The sequence below is a fragment of the Mastomys coucha genome, unplaced genomic scaffold, assembly GCF_008632895.1.
Source record: "Mastomys coucha isolate ucsf_1 unplaced genomic scaffold, UCSF_Mcou_1 pScaffold22, whole genome shotgun sequence".
Lineage (NCBI taxonomy): Eukaryota > Metazoa > Chordata > Mammalia > Rodentia > Muridae > Mastomys > Mastomys coucha.
The window spans coordinates 59,341,240-59,356,360 of record NW_022196905.1 but is presented as its reverse complement, the minus strand read 5'-3'; the positions used below and the strand labels follow the sequence as shown (position 1 = coordinate 59,356,360).

General features: G+C 43.0%; 1 long non-coding RNA gene across 1 annotated transcript in view; it reads right to left on the bottom strand.

The window, feature by feature from the left end:
• Positions 1–15,121, bottom strand: part of LOC116069805 — a 32,317-nt gene that overhangs the window by 10,256 nt on the left and 6,940 nt on the right. Inside the window, exon 2 of the long non-coding RNA XR_004110146.1 lies at positions 3,106–3,188. This is a non-coding gene — a long non-coding RNA (uncharacterized LOC116069805). The remainder of the gene's footprint in view (positions 1–3,105; positions 3,189–15,121) is intronic.

The following is a 15,121-nucleotide window of genomic DNA, read 5'->3' as shown; positions in this document are numbered from 1 at the left end:
CTGGTCTCAGACTCCTATCAGGGGCTTCAGGGACTCAAGAGCTCTTTCTGCCTCGGCCCCCAATTAGCTGAGACTGTAGACACATGGTGCCATGCCTTTGCTCTGTTTCCTTCATCAATGTACCCCTCCCACACACATCCGTAATGGTTCACAGCTCATAGTAGGGGGCTCACAAACAAACAAACAAAAAAAGCATTTGTATCTCTTCAAACAATGTATCCAGTGTGAGCCATCCTCCTACCTCCCCCAGCTTCCACTGTCCTGGCAGGATTCGCTAACCAGTCCAAAGCAGAAAGGCTACTTTGCTTCATGCATCCATAAAATTCAGAAGAACAAGATTAAAATCTGGAGACAGTGTGGTATAGGAATGAGGCCCCTTCGTGCCTTTAGCAGTCACGTAATGGGGAGAGGTCCATATGGCTTATCTTCTGGGGGGGGGAGGAGGATGAGGAGTCTGATGAGGAATCCGTGTAGAGGCTGGAGCAGATAGGCTGGGAGATTTCTTCCTGTACTCTGCTCCTTTGAAGCTAGAACCCAGTTGGTAAGAGAATCAGCAAAAATTGGTTCTTGCTGTATCTTAAATGTACACTGGATGTGCATATTTAGGGATGTCTTGTAAATATACCGATACCCCAGGCCTTCAGATAACTCAGAATTGCTTTGATGTCTTTCTGAGGTCAGCTCTCAGCTCTCTGAAGGAACTGACTAGGAGCCAGGTTAGCTAACATCCTGCTATCTGTGAGCCCTTACTCAGCCTCTGTTCTTTTAAGACCTGGATCCACCTGCTCTTCAATAGGGTGTGGCTTAAGACTAAAATATTGGGTTCAAAAATTATTTTTAGAGTTCGTTCTATATACCATCTGCTGGGAACACACAGTGAACCACATGACAAGGCCTTCACCCTCATATAGTCAAAAAAAAATCATAAACAAGTAATGGAAAACAAATCAAAACTAGCCAGGTATTGTGCTATGATAAAAATAGGAGTTAAATATGCTGGCACAGCACTTAGGAAGAGAGGCAGGAGGATTGCAATGAGTTTCAAGTCAGCTTTGGCTACATGGTGAATTCCAGAGGATTGGGGCAGCAGGGTAACACCTTGTCTTGAGGGAAGGAAGAAGGGGTGGGGAGGGGGAGAAAAGGAGATTTGTTTTTAAATTTACTTAATTTCCAGGCTGGAGAGATGGCTCAGCGGTTAAGAGCACTGACTGCTCTTCCAGAGGACCTGAGTTCATCCATCTGGTGGCCCACAACCATCTGTAATGAGATCCGATGCCCTCTTCTGGGGTGTCTGAAGACAGCTACAGTGTGCTTAATAAAGTACATAAACACATAATAAATAAATCTTTAAATTTACTTAATTTCCTTTTATGTACAATGGTGTGTCTGTCTGTGTGAGGGATCCGGTTCCAGATCTTCCAGAACTGTCGTTATAGTCCTGAGCCACCATGTGGTTGCTGAGAATTGAATCAGGCGCACCTGAAAGAGCAGCCAGTGATCTTAACAACTGACGCATCTCTCCAGTCCCAAGAAGGAGATCTGTTAATCCCAGTATCCAGGAGATAGAAGCATGAGAATTGTGAACTTAAGGCCCGTGTGGGTTATGTAACAAACTCTTTGTCTACACAAAACAAAGAAAGGGAGGGAAGGGGCGGGAGAGGAGCTGGGGCTATAGGTCAGTGGCAGAATGCTTCTATAGACAATCAAGGCCCCAGGTTTGCCTTCCTGTCCCGCAAGAAACAAAAACAAAAGAGAAGGAAGGAACGCCACATCCAGAAATGATGGCACTCTCCTTGCAGTCCTGGTGGGCAGGAGGTAGAAGCAGAAGGTATTTGGAGGGTAGCCTGGGCTACATAGTGCACCTTAGCACAGTCTGGGCTTTATGGTGAGATCTTGTTTTAGAAAGGCATGAAAGGCTGGGCAGTGGTGGCGCACACCTTTAATCCCAGCACTTGGGAGGCAGAGGCAGGTGGATTTCTGAGTTTGAGGCCAGCCTGGTCTACCGAGTGAGTTCCAGGACAGCCAGAGCTACACAGAGAAACCCTGTCTCGAAAAAAACCAAAAAAAGAAAGGCATGAAAACAAGCTACAAGAACAGACAGGACAACAGAAGTAAACGAGAAGGGAGGCCCTAACATCAGGGGTCAGAAATGTTTTCTGTGAGAGATGAAAAGATACTTTGCTTTCAACTAGCGATATGTGCTAAAGGAGGAAAGAGGAGAATCTTAAAGAACAGTATGGAGGACAGACTGAGTTAACCTTCACCAGGGAAGACCTTCCTGAGGCCCTTTGGGGAGCATTTAGGACGACCTTCTTAAAGCTGGTCCTCAGAAGATGAGATACATCCAGCCAAGGACAGAACATTCCAGATGGGTGAGCACAGCGATTAAGACCTCTAGATGGGGAAGGCCAGGGTACTACAGCACTTGGCAAAAGCCACTGTATATGGGGTGGGGGTAGCTGCAGGGCAGTCAGCGGCAGGAGGTGAGTCAGGGAGACAGGCAGGGCTCTCACGGGTGAGTGAGATCTCAGAAGTCATAAAAAGGGACAACAACCAACCAGGTTTATCCCCAACAACTGGGGGCTTCTGGGCATTCAGGGCTGCAAGTGGGTGGTCACTGAGGGGTCTTAAGTAGGGAATATGAAAGGATTTCTGTTGTAAAGGACATGCTGCTATGGTGTGGGTGTGGCTAAGGTGCAGATGAGGGGCAAGAAGAAGAGAGGCCACCTAGCCAGATGCTACAATCCTCTGTGTGAGGGTTGGTGACATAAGCACCAACTGAGATATGAGCAGATACAAGCCCTGTTTTGAGGGTACAGTGAAGGTGCCTCAGGAATGTAGGTGTGGAAGGCAAAGGGGTTAAAGATGACACCTGGACTAGATACAGCCAGCCCTTAGAAACCAAAACATAGGGTGTGGTGACACAGAGCCCATAATCCCGACACTTGGCAGGTGGAGGCAGGAGGATCAAGAGTTCAAGGTCACTTCAGCTACATATCCTGTCTCAATAAACCCACAACATAAAGACAGTACTCTGGGAAAAAAAATACAGGCTTTTGCTAGTCTCTAGACAACATAAAACGGCAATGTTTACATGGCACTTACCCTCTGTTTATGGAAGTAAGAAAGGAGGCAAATCGGTTAAATGTGCATTCTGGAAGCCAGGTGGTGGTGTATGCCACTTAGTTCTAGGAAAGTAGAGTAATGGGATTAAAAGTTCATGGGCAACTTGGGCTATAAATGAAGACATTTGTCAGAACAAACAGGGTGGTGAAGTGGCTTAGTAGGCAAAGAAGCTTGCTGCCAAGATCCTGGGACCTATGTGGTAGGAGAAAATAACTGGCTCCCAGAAGTTGTCTTCTGGCATCTATGCTTGTGCTATGGCTGGTCATAGCATATGTGTGTGTGTGGGGGGAAAATAGCCAATGATTTTTCTCTTAATATCTTAAGCAGCCACAGATATTCACAGATGTGGATAACACACACACATCCACAGGGGTCATGAGCCCATCCCCTGTGGACACAGAGGCACATGTATGGTTGATTTTATAACAGAGGAGAAGCTACTTTTATAGCTGGGGTATGCCCAGTATGGACATCTCTGATAGGCAGAAATGAAGAACCCAGAGTCCTTCTGAAAAAACAGGTATCATTCAAAGAGTGGTCTTTTAATAATTGTTAGCTTCCTGTTGCTATGACAAAATACCCAAGAAAATCAACTTATAAGAAACAAAGTTTTGTTTTTGACTCCCAGTTTCAAGGATTTAAGGGCATGGTATGGTTACTAGGCTCTGTTTTACCTGCACCTATTTGTGGTATGGAGCTTATGGTGTAGCAAAATTCCTCACTTCAGGGCAGACAGAAGGCAAAGATGAGAGTGGTGGTGGTGCTGAGGTATCAGAGAGCCCCTAAGGGTATGCCACAGGACCCACTCTTATCAATTGGTGTCATGTCCAGCTTAAGGCCATTGTTTTATTGGTCCTATAAAGTCTATTGGTAAGGTATGATTGAAATGCAGCCTATGCCCTATGTGTCCCTTATAATTGTGTGTGAATCTAGTTTTTTCTTTTGGGCAAGGTTTGCATTGGTTTATTGCATCCTCAGTCCTTTTCCATTTCACCTTTAAATTTCTACTGAAAATCACTGGAACGTGGCGTGCATTTCTGCATGTCCCAAGTCTTATGTATTTTTAATATTCCTTTGGTGGTAATCTCCGCCTCCAAGTCTCTAGTTGGTATCGGCTTCCACTCTGCTTTAAGCCTTAATGTGTTGGAGCCTATCTGTTCTGCCTTCCAATTTAATTTTAATCTAATTGCTAGGCTGGCTAATTTATCCACTGTAACATTATATCTATATTGGTCTCCCCTTTTTGTTAGTATGGGCATCCACATGATGCCCATACATACACCTTAACTTCTTTGGCTATATTATATAATTCCATCCAAAATTCCTTGGACCATATATCCTTGCCATTAAATTTCCAGTTGTTCACTTTCTATTTTCCTGACCATATGGCTATACCATTGGTGGGCGGTATACCATGTGGCTATACCATGAGTCGGTGAACAAGTGTTTTTTTCTATGAGGCTTTGTCTTGCTGCTGCTACTGCTACTAATTCCTACCGCATGTTGTGCAGATTTAGCTGTTCCTTGCTCTGTAATCACCATTCTATCTCCCGATCTGTAGGCTGCTGCCTTCCACAAGACCGTGTTCGGTTTACGGGTTGCAGAACCGTCCATAAGCCAGGCATTAACTAGGGAAGGTTGGTACTCTCCTGTCCCCCAATGCCTTAGTGGTACCTGTTTCTGGGGAGGGGTAGCATCTGGGATGTCTGATAATCCCTGTGGAGTCATAGAGCAGTTCGTCTAAAAGTATCGACTCCGATGCCTTTGGCACCCACCGACCCCTTTGCAGACAGGGTACCAGAGCGAAGGAGCTCTGCTAAGCACCATTTCCATTGTAGTCCTTTCCCTTCCGTGGGTAGACCGGCCCATGCTTCCTCTGATGCCTAGACCCAATCTAGGATCAGGATGGTGGTTCCAAATGCTACTTGGCTGTTCTTCAGCATGCTGTGGCATGTTTTTAAGGCCTTATTTGCTGTCCAAATTGTGTTCTCAAATAGAAAGAATTTGTTTTTCAACCATGGGAAGCATTTGCTATAGACGCTTACTGATCATTCTCTACAATTTCTTTTGGCAAAGATATTTCAGTTTCCGTACTGTTTTGGGTACAGTTTGTTTAAATACACTATATTATCTGGTTGGATGGATTGTAGCTTAGAATAGTCCTTTGTACACTGTTTTCACAGCTTGTTCTTGGGGTTTATCCCAAATAAAATCATTTGCTTTCCTTGTAATATTATACAAGGGCTGCAGAATGATTTTTCATTTTTTTAAAATATGTATTTATTTTATATATATGAGTACACTGTAGCTGTACAGATGGTTGTGAGCCTTCATGTGGCTGTCAGGAATTGAATTTTTAGGACCTCTGCTCGCTCCAGTCAGCCCTGCTCACTCTGGCTCACCCAAAGATTTCCTTATTATTATAATTAAGTACACTGTAGCTGTCTTCAGACGCATTAAAGAGGGCATCAGATCTCATTACAGGTGGTTATGAGTCACCGTGTGCTTGCTGGGATTTGAACTCAGGACTTTTGGAAGAGCAGTCAATGCTCTTACCTGCTGAGCCATCTCGCCAGCCCCAGAATTACTTTTAAATATGGTATGTGTTATCTCCAATATCCAAATAATCCTATAAGATGTTGTACCTCTGTTTTATTGGTTGGTATTTTAAGGTGTTCTAATTTACCTGAATGTGACCTTTGTATCCGGTCCTGATGCCTTAGCCTTATTGATGGTCTAACCACCATCTCTCAAAACTCTTATGGTTTGTCTACTGTTTTCTGTATATTTTCCTTTCCTTGTCCTATTATCAAAAGGTCATCAACATGTGAACATATACTCCAGTTAGGTGCTGGCATGGCCCTATCCAGTGACCATCATAGAATGTTGTGGGTAATGATTGGGTTGTTTATGTATCCTTGTGGTCCTGTCTTCCTTGCCAAGTGAATGTGGTGTATTCTCTGCTTTGTGGTGCGGTGGTGTGCCAAAGCACATGTCTGACAAACCTAGAGTTGACAGCCACTTTGGTGCTGCTTTCTTAATCCTCCTGAAAATATCTTTTACATCTGGTAATTGTCCTAACAGTTTAGAGGGAAATTCATTAATTCTCCTATAACCTACTGTCATTTGCCACTTACCATTTGGTTTTAAAACTGGCCAAATCAGGCTGTTGAAATCAAAGCTTTAAGTTGGTTCAATTACTCCTTCCTTGGTAGGATTTAATGGTTTCAGATAGCTCCTCATTTCCTCCTTTCATTGGGTATTGTGGTGTAGATGAGGGTTTAATTGTTGGTAGTCTTACAGGCCCTCCTTTACATCGACTAGATTACCTTTTACTTTGGCAATCTTTTTGAAATTTAGGAAATCAGGAAAAAATTTTGAAATCATTCAGAAGTCCAAAATATTTTCTGGTGCACTGCAACATGTAAAGTTCAGGGAATTGTTTTGCGATATACTATTACTTCTAACTTACATACTGGTACTATGGATTCTCCTGCCACTCCTTGTAGAATTACTTTTTCCTTGTTTGGTATAGTGTCTAGTAGTCCTGTGTATATATTAACATCACTATCTGTGTCAATTAGCCATCTAACATTTACCTTCTTCTTAATTCTTAGGGGCAACACAATATAAGGTCTTATTAGCACCTGACTTGATTCCTGTTGAAAGGTATACATGTTTGCCTTCTTATAAATGGGCACAGGTAATTCCTTTGTACCGATGGCCACTTTGTGGAGGCCTTCTGTACCCTAAAAAAGACTTAGGCTTCCTCCCTCCAAAAATTCTATTTGGTGGGAGGCAGAAGCAGGCAGATTTCTGAGCCCAAGGCCAGCCTGGTCTACAAAGAGAAACCCTGTCTCAAACACACACACACACACACACACACACACACACACACACACACACACAAACCCCCCAAACCAAAAAACAAACAAACAAACAAACAAAAAGCTATTTGGTGTATCCCTCTGTGGGGTTCTATTTACAAATGGCATACCAGGTTTTCTGCCAAAGAATCTAATATTTGTGAAACATCTGAACTCTGGGTGTCCTTCTTAATTGAAATGGCTTTCTTCTTATATTTAATGTTACTACTTTTTCTTGGTCTAACTCCCTTGTTTCTTTAAAGAAATGGAGTACCTCAGAAATGGTTCTGCAATTTTGAAGTAGTCTTGCCAAATTAATTCTCATGTGTAGTGGTACCCCATTAATTAAAATTCCTTTGAATTGTGGTATAAATGGAGTAGCCCGTGGTGTAGCTACTTCCTTACATGTAAGGCACAGTTCTAGTTTTCTTACTAGCTGAATGGCCTCTTGGACAGTGTTCCATTTTCCTGCTGCTTCAGATTGTGTAAGGTCTAAAGATGGAAATCCTTATCTCCAGGCTGTGGTTATCCAGTCCAGGAGAAGGTGTACATCACCTTGAGCAGTGTCTAGGACTTGCTCTATAACTTCATCCACTGCTGGGTTCTCTACTATAGCCTTAATTTTCCTCATCTCTAATTCTGACAGCATGACTGCGTCTGCTCCTTTTCCCCAGAGCTTTATTATATAGAATTCATCCTCCATTCCATTCTGGGCATCTTCTTGTCTCAACTGACTTATTCCTTGAGTAGTGTATGGTCTAATTTCTATTTGCTGCTCAAACTGCCCCTCATCATTGTTACCAAATACTGTGAAGCTTCTCTGGATGTATTAACCTTGGAAGGCGTCACTGGGAGTGATATAGCTGTCTTGCCCGGGGCCCTGGGTTAAAACAGCATCTTTAAAAGGATTGTTCGCCCCCCCCCCCCGCCATTTCTTAGTTATACTAGTGGGTAGCCTTTGCCCATTAGTCTGTCTTTATGTCCACTATGGTTTTCATCAGTATTGCTGGAACTTCGTTACTAGCTGGGTGCTCTAGCAATGGCTCCACTCCTCGAGGATTTGTTAGAGAGACCTCAATCTTCACCTATTCAAACCCAACTTCCCTTTTGGCCTTGTTCTTTGTTCCAAGCCATTTTCTCTCTGTGGGATCTGTGGCATCTGGACTCTCATGGCTTTCAAGCTGTTAATTAGTTTCTTCATTCTGGTGTTATCATATACACTAGGGAGTATAGTGCTTATAGTTTTCTTTTTTATATATCACCCATGCAGTTGGCTTTTTTTTGTTGTTTTGTTTTGTTTTTTTGTTTGTTTGTTTGTTTTTGAGACAGGGTTTCTTTGTGTAGCCCTGGCTGTCCTGGTACTCACTCTGTAGACCAGGCTGGCCTCGAACTCAGAAATCCGCCTGCCTCAGTACTTCTTTCTCATCTGCTACATACCAGCTGACATGAGGTAATTGGTCATCATCCTAACTAATCTAACTCAGTCCTATTCTTATTTCTTGTTTACATGCTCTCTACAAATCGGTTCAACCTTCTCAATGTACATCACCTCCCAGGAGCCTATGAAATCCAGACATCAGAGCCCTGCTGATCTACCCAGCATTCCACCTCTGAACTGCGGCATCAGACCAAGCCTTTCAGCATGAGAGGCCTTCAGCACAGGTGTCCCAAGCACTTCGCTGGCAGCTAATTGCTTTTCACAATGACTGTTCTCGATTGTTTATCATTGATCGCCTGAATGGAATGTTACAAGTACTGGGGAAGAGCCTGGGAAGAGCTAAGTGTCCTTAATTTGCCTAAAGCCATTGCAAATTGCAGAACCAACAGCAGCACCAATCAATTCCTGGAGTCTCTTGCTCTGCCTGTCTTTAAAAGAACATTTATTATGGATGTGGATGTGTCTAGGTACACCCAGGGTGTGCCAGTGCATGCGATTGGAAAGTGTTAGATCCCTGAAATTGGGGTTATGTGTAGTTGTGAGGCACACGATTTGGTTGCTGGAAATTGAGGTCTTCTGCAAGAGAAGTATGTGCTCTTAATCACTGAGACGTCTCTCTAGCCATACCTCCTTGCACCCCCTTATTTTTTTTTTGAGACAAAATATTATTATGTAGTCTTGGCTAGCCTGGAACTCAGAGATCTGACAGCCTCTGTCCCTTAATACTGGGAAATGTGTATGCCAACACATTGGGGGTTTTGGTGGTGGTAGTAATGGTATTGGTGTTTTAAATGAAATAGAGTCTCTTTATGTAATTCAGGATACCATTGAACACACCATCTTCCTGCCTCAACTCTTCTTTTTAAAGATTTATTTATTGTATTTATATGAGTACACTGTAGCAGTCTTCAGAAACAGCAGAAGAGGGCATTGGATCCCATTACAGATGGTTGTGAGCCACCATGTGGTAGCTGGGAATTGAATTCAGGACCTCTGGAAGAGCAATCAGTACTCTTAACTGCTGAGCCATCTCTCTAGTTCCCTGCCTCAAATCTTGAGTGCTGAAATTACATGTATATACACCAGGTCTGGCCCTCTTCAAACACTCTTTTGGTTAGGATGAGTAAACTAAATAGCATTTTAAGTGAGAGTAAGACGTGGACTTTTAAGTTCATACACCAGGTGTCATGTTTTGACATTGCTTCTTACTACTTGTGGACTTGGGATATGGCTCAATGGCAGATCACCTGTCTAGCATGTGCCCAGCCCTATATATATTATCTCAGCACCAAAAAGGGGGCACACCTGAGCTTCTGTCACCTTCCTGTGTGTATGTGTGTGTGTATTATTTGTGGGTTTTGTTGTTTTTGAAGCCGGGTCTTACTGTGTAATCCTAACTGGCTATGTAGAACAAGCTGGCCTCAGACTCACAGAGAGATGCCTGACTCTGCCTCCTGAGCGCTAGAATTAGATACATGTCATGGTGTCTTATCCTTTAAAGGTTTACTTCATTATTCATTTATGCTGTATGCTCAAAGGCCCGTGTGTACCTGTGCATGGCATGTAGATGTGGGTGGAAGTCAGAAAATGGCATCAGATGCCCTGGAGTTACAGGATGACAAGAGCAGCCAGATACGGTACTAGAAACTAAATTCCTGTCTTCTGGAAGAGCAGCAAGCATGAGCTACCTCTCCAATCCCCACAGCTCCAATTGTATTTTAAACTAGATATCTATCTCTTACAATAATTTAAATAATAAAATACATTGGGGGAAAAAGGAACAGGGACTGGCTAGGTGGCTTGGAGGATAAAGCACTTGTCATCTAAGGCCAAGGACCTCAGTTTGATCCCCCAAATGCATGTAAATGTGGAAGGAGACAACTCATTCCACAAAGTTGTTCCACTTATGCCTCCACATAAGTGCTGTGATGTGTGCATGTTTCTTTCACACACACACACACACACACACACACACTCATACACATAAATATTAAAACATAAAAAAAAACTAAAATATAAATTTTTATTTAAAAAAAATATAATACACATACATATTTTAAATAAATATATATAAAGCCAGGCACAGTGTTGCATGCATTTAATTCAATACTCAAGAAGCAGAGGCAGGCAGATCTGTACGACTTCAAAACCAATCTGATTTATATATCACTTTGCAGGCTAGCCAAGTCCATACAGTGAGATCATATCTTAAAAAAAATAGAGTAATAAAAAGTCTAGGAGGTCTGGGCATAGTGAGGCACACCTTTAATCCCAGCACTTGGGAGGCAGAGGTGAAAGTATCTCTGTGAGTTTAAGGCTAGCCTGGTTGACATAGTGAGTTTGAGAACAGCCAGGCTATGTAGAGTGAGCCTATCGCAAAAAAAAAAAAAAAAAAAAAAAAAAAAAAAAAAAAAAAAAAAAGATAAAAATAAATAGTAGCCAGAGAGATAGATGGCTTAGCAGTTAAGAATGTTCGCTGCTTCCCGCAAAGGATCTGAGTTCAGTTCCCAGCACCCACGTCTTACAGTTTGCAACTACTTGTAGTTCCAGCTCTTGTGTGTGTACACATATACACACACACAGGGAGGAATTAAAAATATAAGTAAGTAAATAAAGCAAATGGACATTGAGAGCTGGCCAATAAGTGTGAACTATTTCCCAGGGCAGGCATAAATCTAGAATATCATACAGAGGTTTGGTCATACCAAAAGAGTTTTTCATTCTAATCTTACTAACAATAAGAAGTATGAACTAAGTAATCAGTACAAATATCATCATTAATAAGTGTCTTAGTTACTTTTCTGTTGTCAGGACAAAACACCATTACCAACACAATTTTTAAAAGGTCTTTAGTTTAATTAAAGGCTCATGATTCCAGAGGGTTAGCAACCATGACCATCATTGTAGGGCACGTGGCAGCAGGCAGGCAAGCATGGCCATGAAGCAGTAGCTTAGATCCACAAACAGGAAGGAGAGAGCTAACAGGAAATGCTATGGGCTTTTGAAACCTCAAAGCCTGCCACAGTGACTGGCCTCTTCCAACGAGGCCATAGCTCCTAATACTTGCTAATTAATTCCATCAACTGTGGACCAAAGATTCAAATGGCTGAGCGAGCCTATGGAAGCCATTCTTTTTCCAACCACCACAATATGATGCTGACATCTAGTTTACTATCTTAATTACTCTTCTATTGTTGCGCTAAGATACCATGACCAAGACAACTTTTAAGAGAAAGCGTTTCGTGGGGATTACAGTTCCAGAGGGTTAGAGTCTACGATGGCTGAGCAAAGACATGAAGATCGCTGGAAAAGCAACTCAAAGCTCACATCTCGATCTACACCCACAAGGCAGAGAGACACATACACTCGAAATGGCATGAGTGTTTTGAAATCTCAAAGTCCTTAGCCAGCCAGTGACATACCTCCTCAAATAATGCCACGCCTCCTAAATCTTCTCAAAGAGTTCCACCATCTCGGGACCTAGTGTTCAGACACATGAGCCTATGAGGGCCATTCTCACTCAAACTACCACGTTCAACCCAGATGTTCCCAACCTCAGCCTCGCTTGCTTGGATGGTACTGTAGCCAGGAAGGTGAATTTCAGTCTAAGATAAGCACCAAACCCCCCAGCTTTGAGACTTGTATTAAACAATGGACTCTGGGCCAGGGCGGTGGTGGCACACACCTTTAATCCCAGCACTTGGGAAGCAGAGACAGGCGGATTTCTGAGTTCAAGGCCAGCCTGGTTGTGAGTTTCAGGACAACCAGGACAATACAGGGAAACTCAAAACAACAACAAAAACAACAAAACAAAACAAAAAAACCAATGGGCTCTGGCTTACCTATACTGCCGTAGTCATGAAGGTCAATGGTGTCAGGTCATGAAGCCAATGAACAGACAGATGCATCAGCTACATGCAGTGCAAGGAGCCAGTGTGAAATCATGGGCAGTAGCAGAAACTAACAAAGTGCAAATAAAGTTTATGGATTATCTAATAAGCTTGTATCTATGTTGACTTCCTGGCTTTCATCATCAAATTATAGTTATACCAGCTGGAGAGATGGCTCAGCAGTTAAGAGCACTGACTGCTCTTCCAAAGGTCCTGAGTTCAAATCCCAGCAACCACCTGGTGGCTCACAACCATCCATAATGAGATCCGATGCCCTATTCTGCTGTGTCTGAAGATAGCTATAGTGTTCTTAAATATAATAATAAATAAATCTTTAAAAATTATTATAGCTGGGGCTGGTGAGATGGCTCAGCGGGTAAGAGCACCGACTGCTCTTCAGAAGGTCATGAGTTCAAATCCCAGCAACCACATGGTGGCTCACAACCACCCGTAATGAGTTCTGATGCCCTCTTCTGGTGCGTCTGAAGACAGCTACAGTGTACTTACATATAATAAATAAATAAATCTAAAAAAAAAATATTATAGCTATTGAAAACATGAGAAGAGAGGACTCACTGATCAGCTTTCACTGAATTTTTACATCTACAGTTCTTTAAAGGAGATCAGTGAGAATGGGAATGGTTTAGAGCGTGATCAGGTGAATATGCTCAAAATACATTACATACATGTATGAAGATGTCATGATGAGACCTGTTATTATTGCTATTGTTGCTGTTATCATTTTGAAACACATCTTGCTCTGTAGCCCAGTCTGACTGTGGTCATTTGAATGGAAATGGCCCCCATAGCCCATAGGGAGTGGCACTATCAGGAAGTGTAACCTTGTTGGAGTAGGGGTGGCTTTGTTGGAGGAAGTGTGTCACTAGGGGGCAGTTTTTGAGGTCTCAGGTGCTCAAGTCATGCCCAGTGTTACAGTCTCTTCCTGCTGCCTGTGGATGCGGGCAGGGGGTAGAACTCTCAGCTCCTTCTTCAACACCATGTTTGCCTGCATGACATCATGCTTCCCACCATGACAGATAACAGACTAAACCTCTGAACTGTAAGCTAGCCACCATGACGTGTTTTCCTTTATAAGAGTTGCTTTCGTCATGGCGTCTCTTCCCAGCTATAGAAACCCTAACTAAGGCATAGATCTTGAACTTTCACTTTTCCTACCTTAGCTTCCCAAGTCACTGCCAGGCCCAGCTTTTGGTTTAGCACAGGGTCTCAAGCTAGCCTCAGGCTTAAGATGCTCTTGCCTAATTGTTCCAAGAACTAGTATGACAGATGTGTGTCCTCGAATCCAGCTAGGCATGGATTCTTCAGGCCCTAAGTCATTGTGGTGGTCGTTTAATACCCACTGTGGTGGTACTGCAGGTCTAACAGGCACTTGAGACTTTGGCTTCCTCGGCTCCCTGCCTTTGCCCCAGAAACCTGGGGAGGGAAGACGCCCTTTCCAAGCCAGGGCTCAATTCTCTGTTTCAAGAATACGTTTCTTTTTCTCTCACCGAAAACAGTGGCAAGTGTAAGCTATACAATCAACAAGTGTGCAGAGCAGGGATTCCCCACTTCCTGTCAGGAAGAAACATGCAAACTTGTGGGCTCTTAAACATATTGGTGAGTCAACTCAACTAGAAAAGCAGAAAATATGCTAACTGGCACGGTCAGGCTAGAGGGCGAGGGGAGGAAACGTAGATGTCTATTCATAAAGTCTGATTCATTTGAAAAAGAAAGTCACATGCTATCAGGTCGGGATTTGTGCTCACTGTGCAGAGCTCAAGTCCAGAGCCCCTGTAGTCCCAGGGGTGACTAAGTCATTATTTCACTGTGAACACAAAGAGCTCTTGCTTCACATGCCTCTCACTGTAATTAACTCTTGCAAGCAGAAGATGAAGAATTGAACCTGAGAGGTCCTTGGCTACCAGTCAAGCACTCAGTGTTATTTATTTTATTTTGGTGAAGGAAATAGAGAAGAGGGCCAAGTCCACGACCCTCGTACTTTGTGGGTCAGTCGAATTGACGGAAATGCTGTGAGATGACAATTGTGCATTTTTCTGTTGGTGAGCAAAGATAAGTTTTCTTCAGATATTCACAGGGAGAGCACATGCCATCTTAGCTGGTGGTGTGATGACGGCCATTAAAGCAGCAGCTTGGGGGAATGGAAGGGCTGGTGTTTGCATTGTTTGTGGGTTTCTGTAGTAAAGCCAATACTCTGCTCCCAGCCATGGCCATTTCTAGGCTATACCCACCACCTTGGCACACCATTTCACACTATACCCACCACTCAAATACAAGATCAGTGCTGGAAAAACAGATGACTGTGGTAAAATAATAGGGAATGAGCACAATTCATTATTTTCTACTTCATTATAAATGCAATTTATTTAATTGAAGTTTACATCATTTTATTTTTGCAATTACTGTGCTTATTTACTGATTCATAAAATTCTCGGAAAGAAATGTAAGAACCAGCTGTTCACAGTCTGTCGAAACTGATACCAGTCTGGTATAGAGTCACGATATGTGGTTATAATCCTAGGTAACAAGTTTGAGGTCATCCTGGGCTGCATAGCAAGTTTCAGGCTAGCCAGAAAAGACAGTGAGACCCGGTGTGTTAGTTACTTTTCTCACTGCTATGATAAAATATGGGACAAGAAGAAATTGGAAGGAGGAAGGTTTATTTTGACTCACTGTGAGGATACAGCCAGCCCATCATGGTAGAGGGAAATGAGGCAGGTGGTTACATTGTATCTGAAGCTGAGAAGCTGAGGGATAGCTCAGCTTGTGCCCTCCCTCCCTCC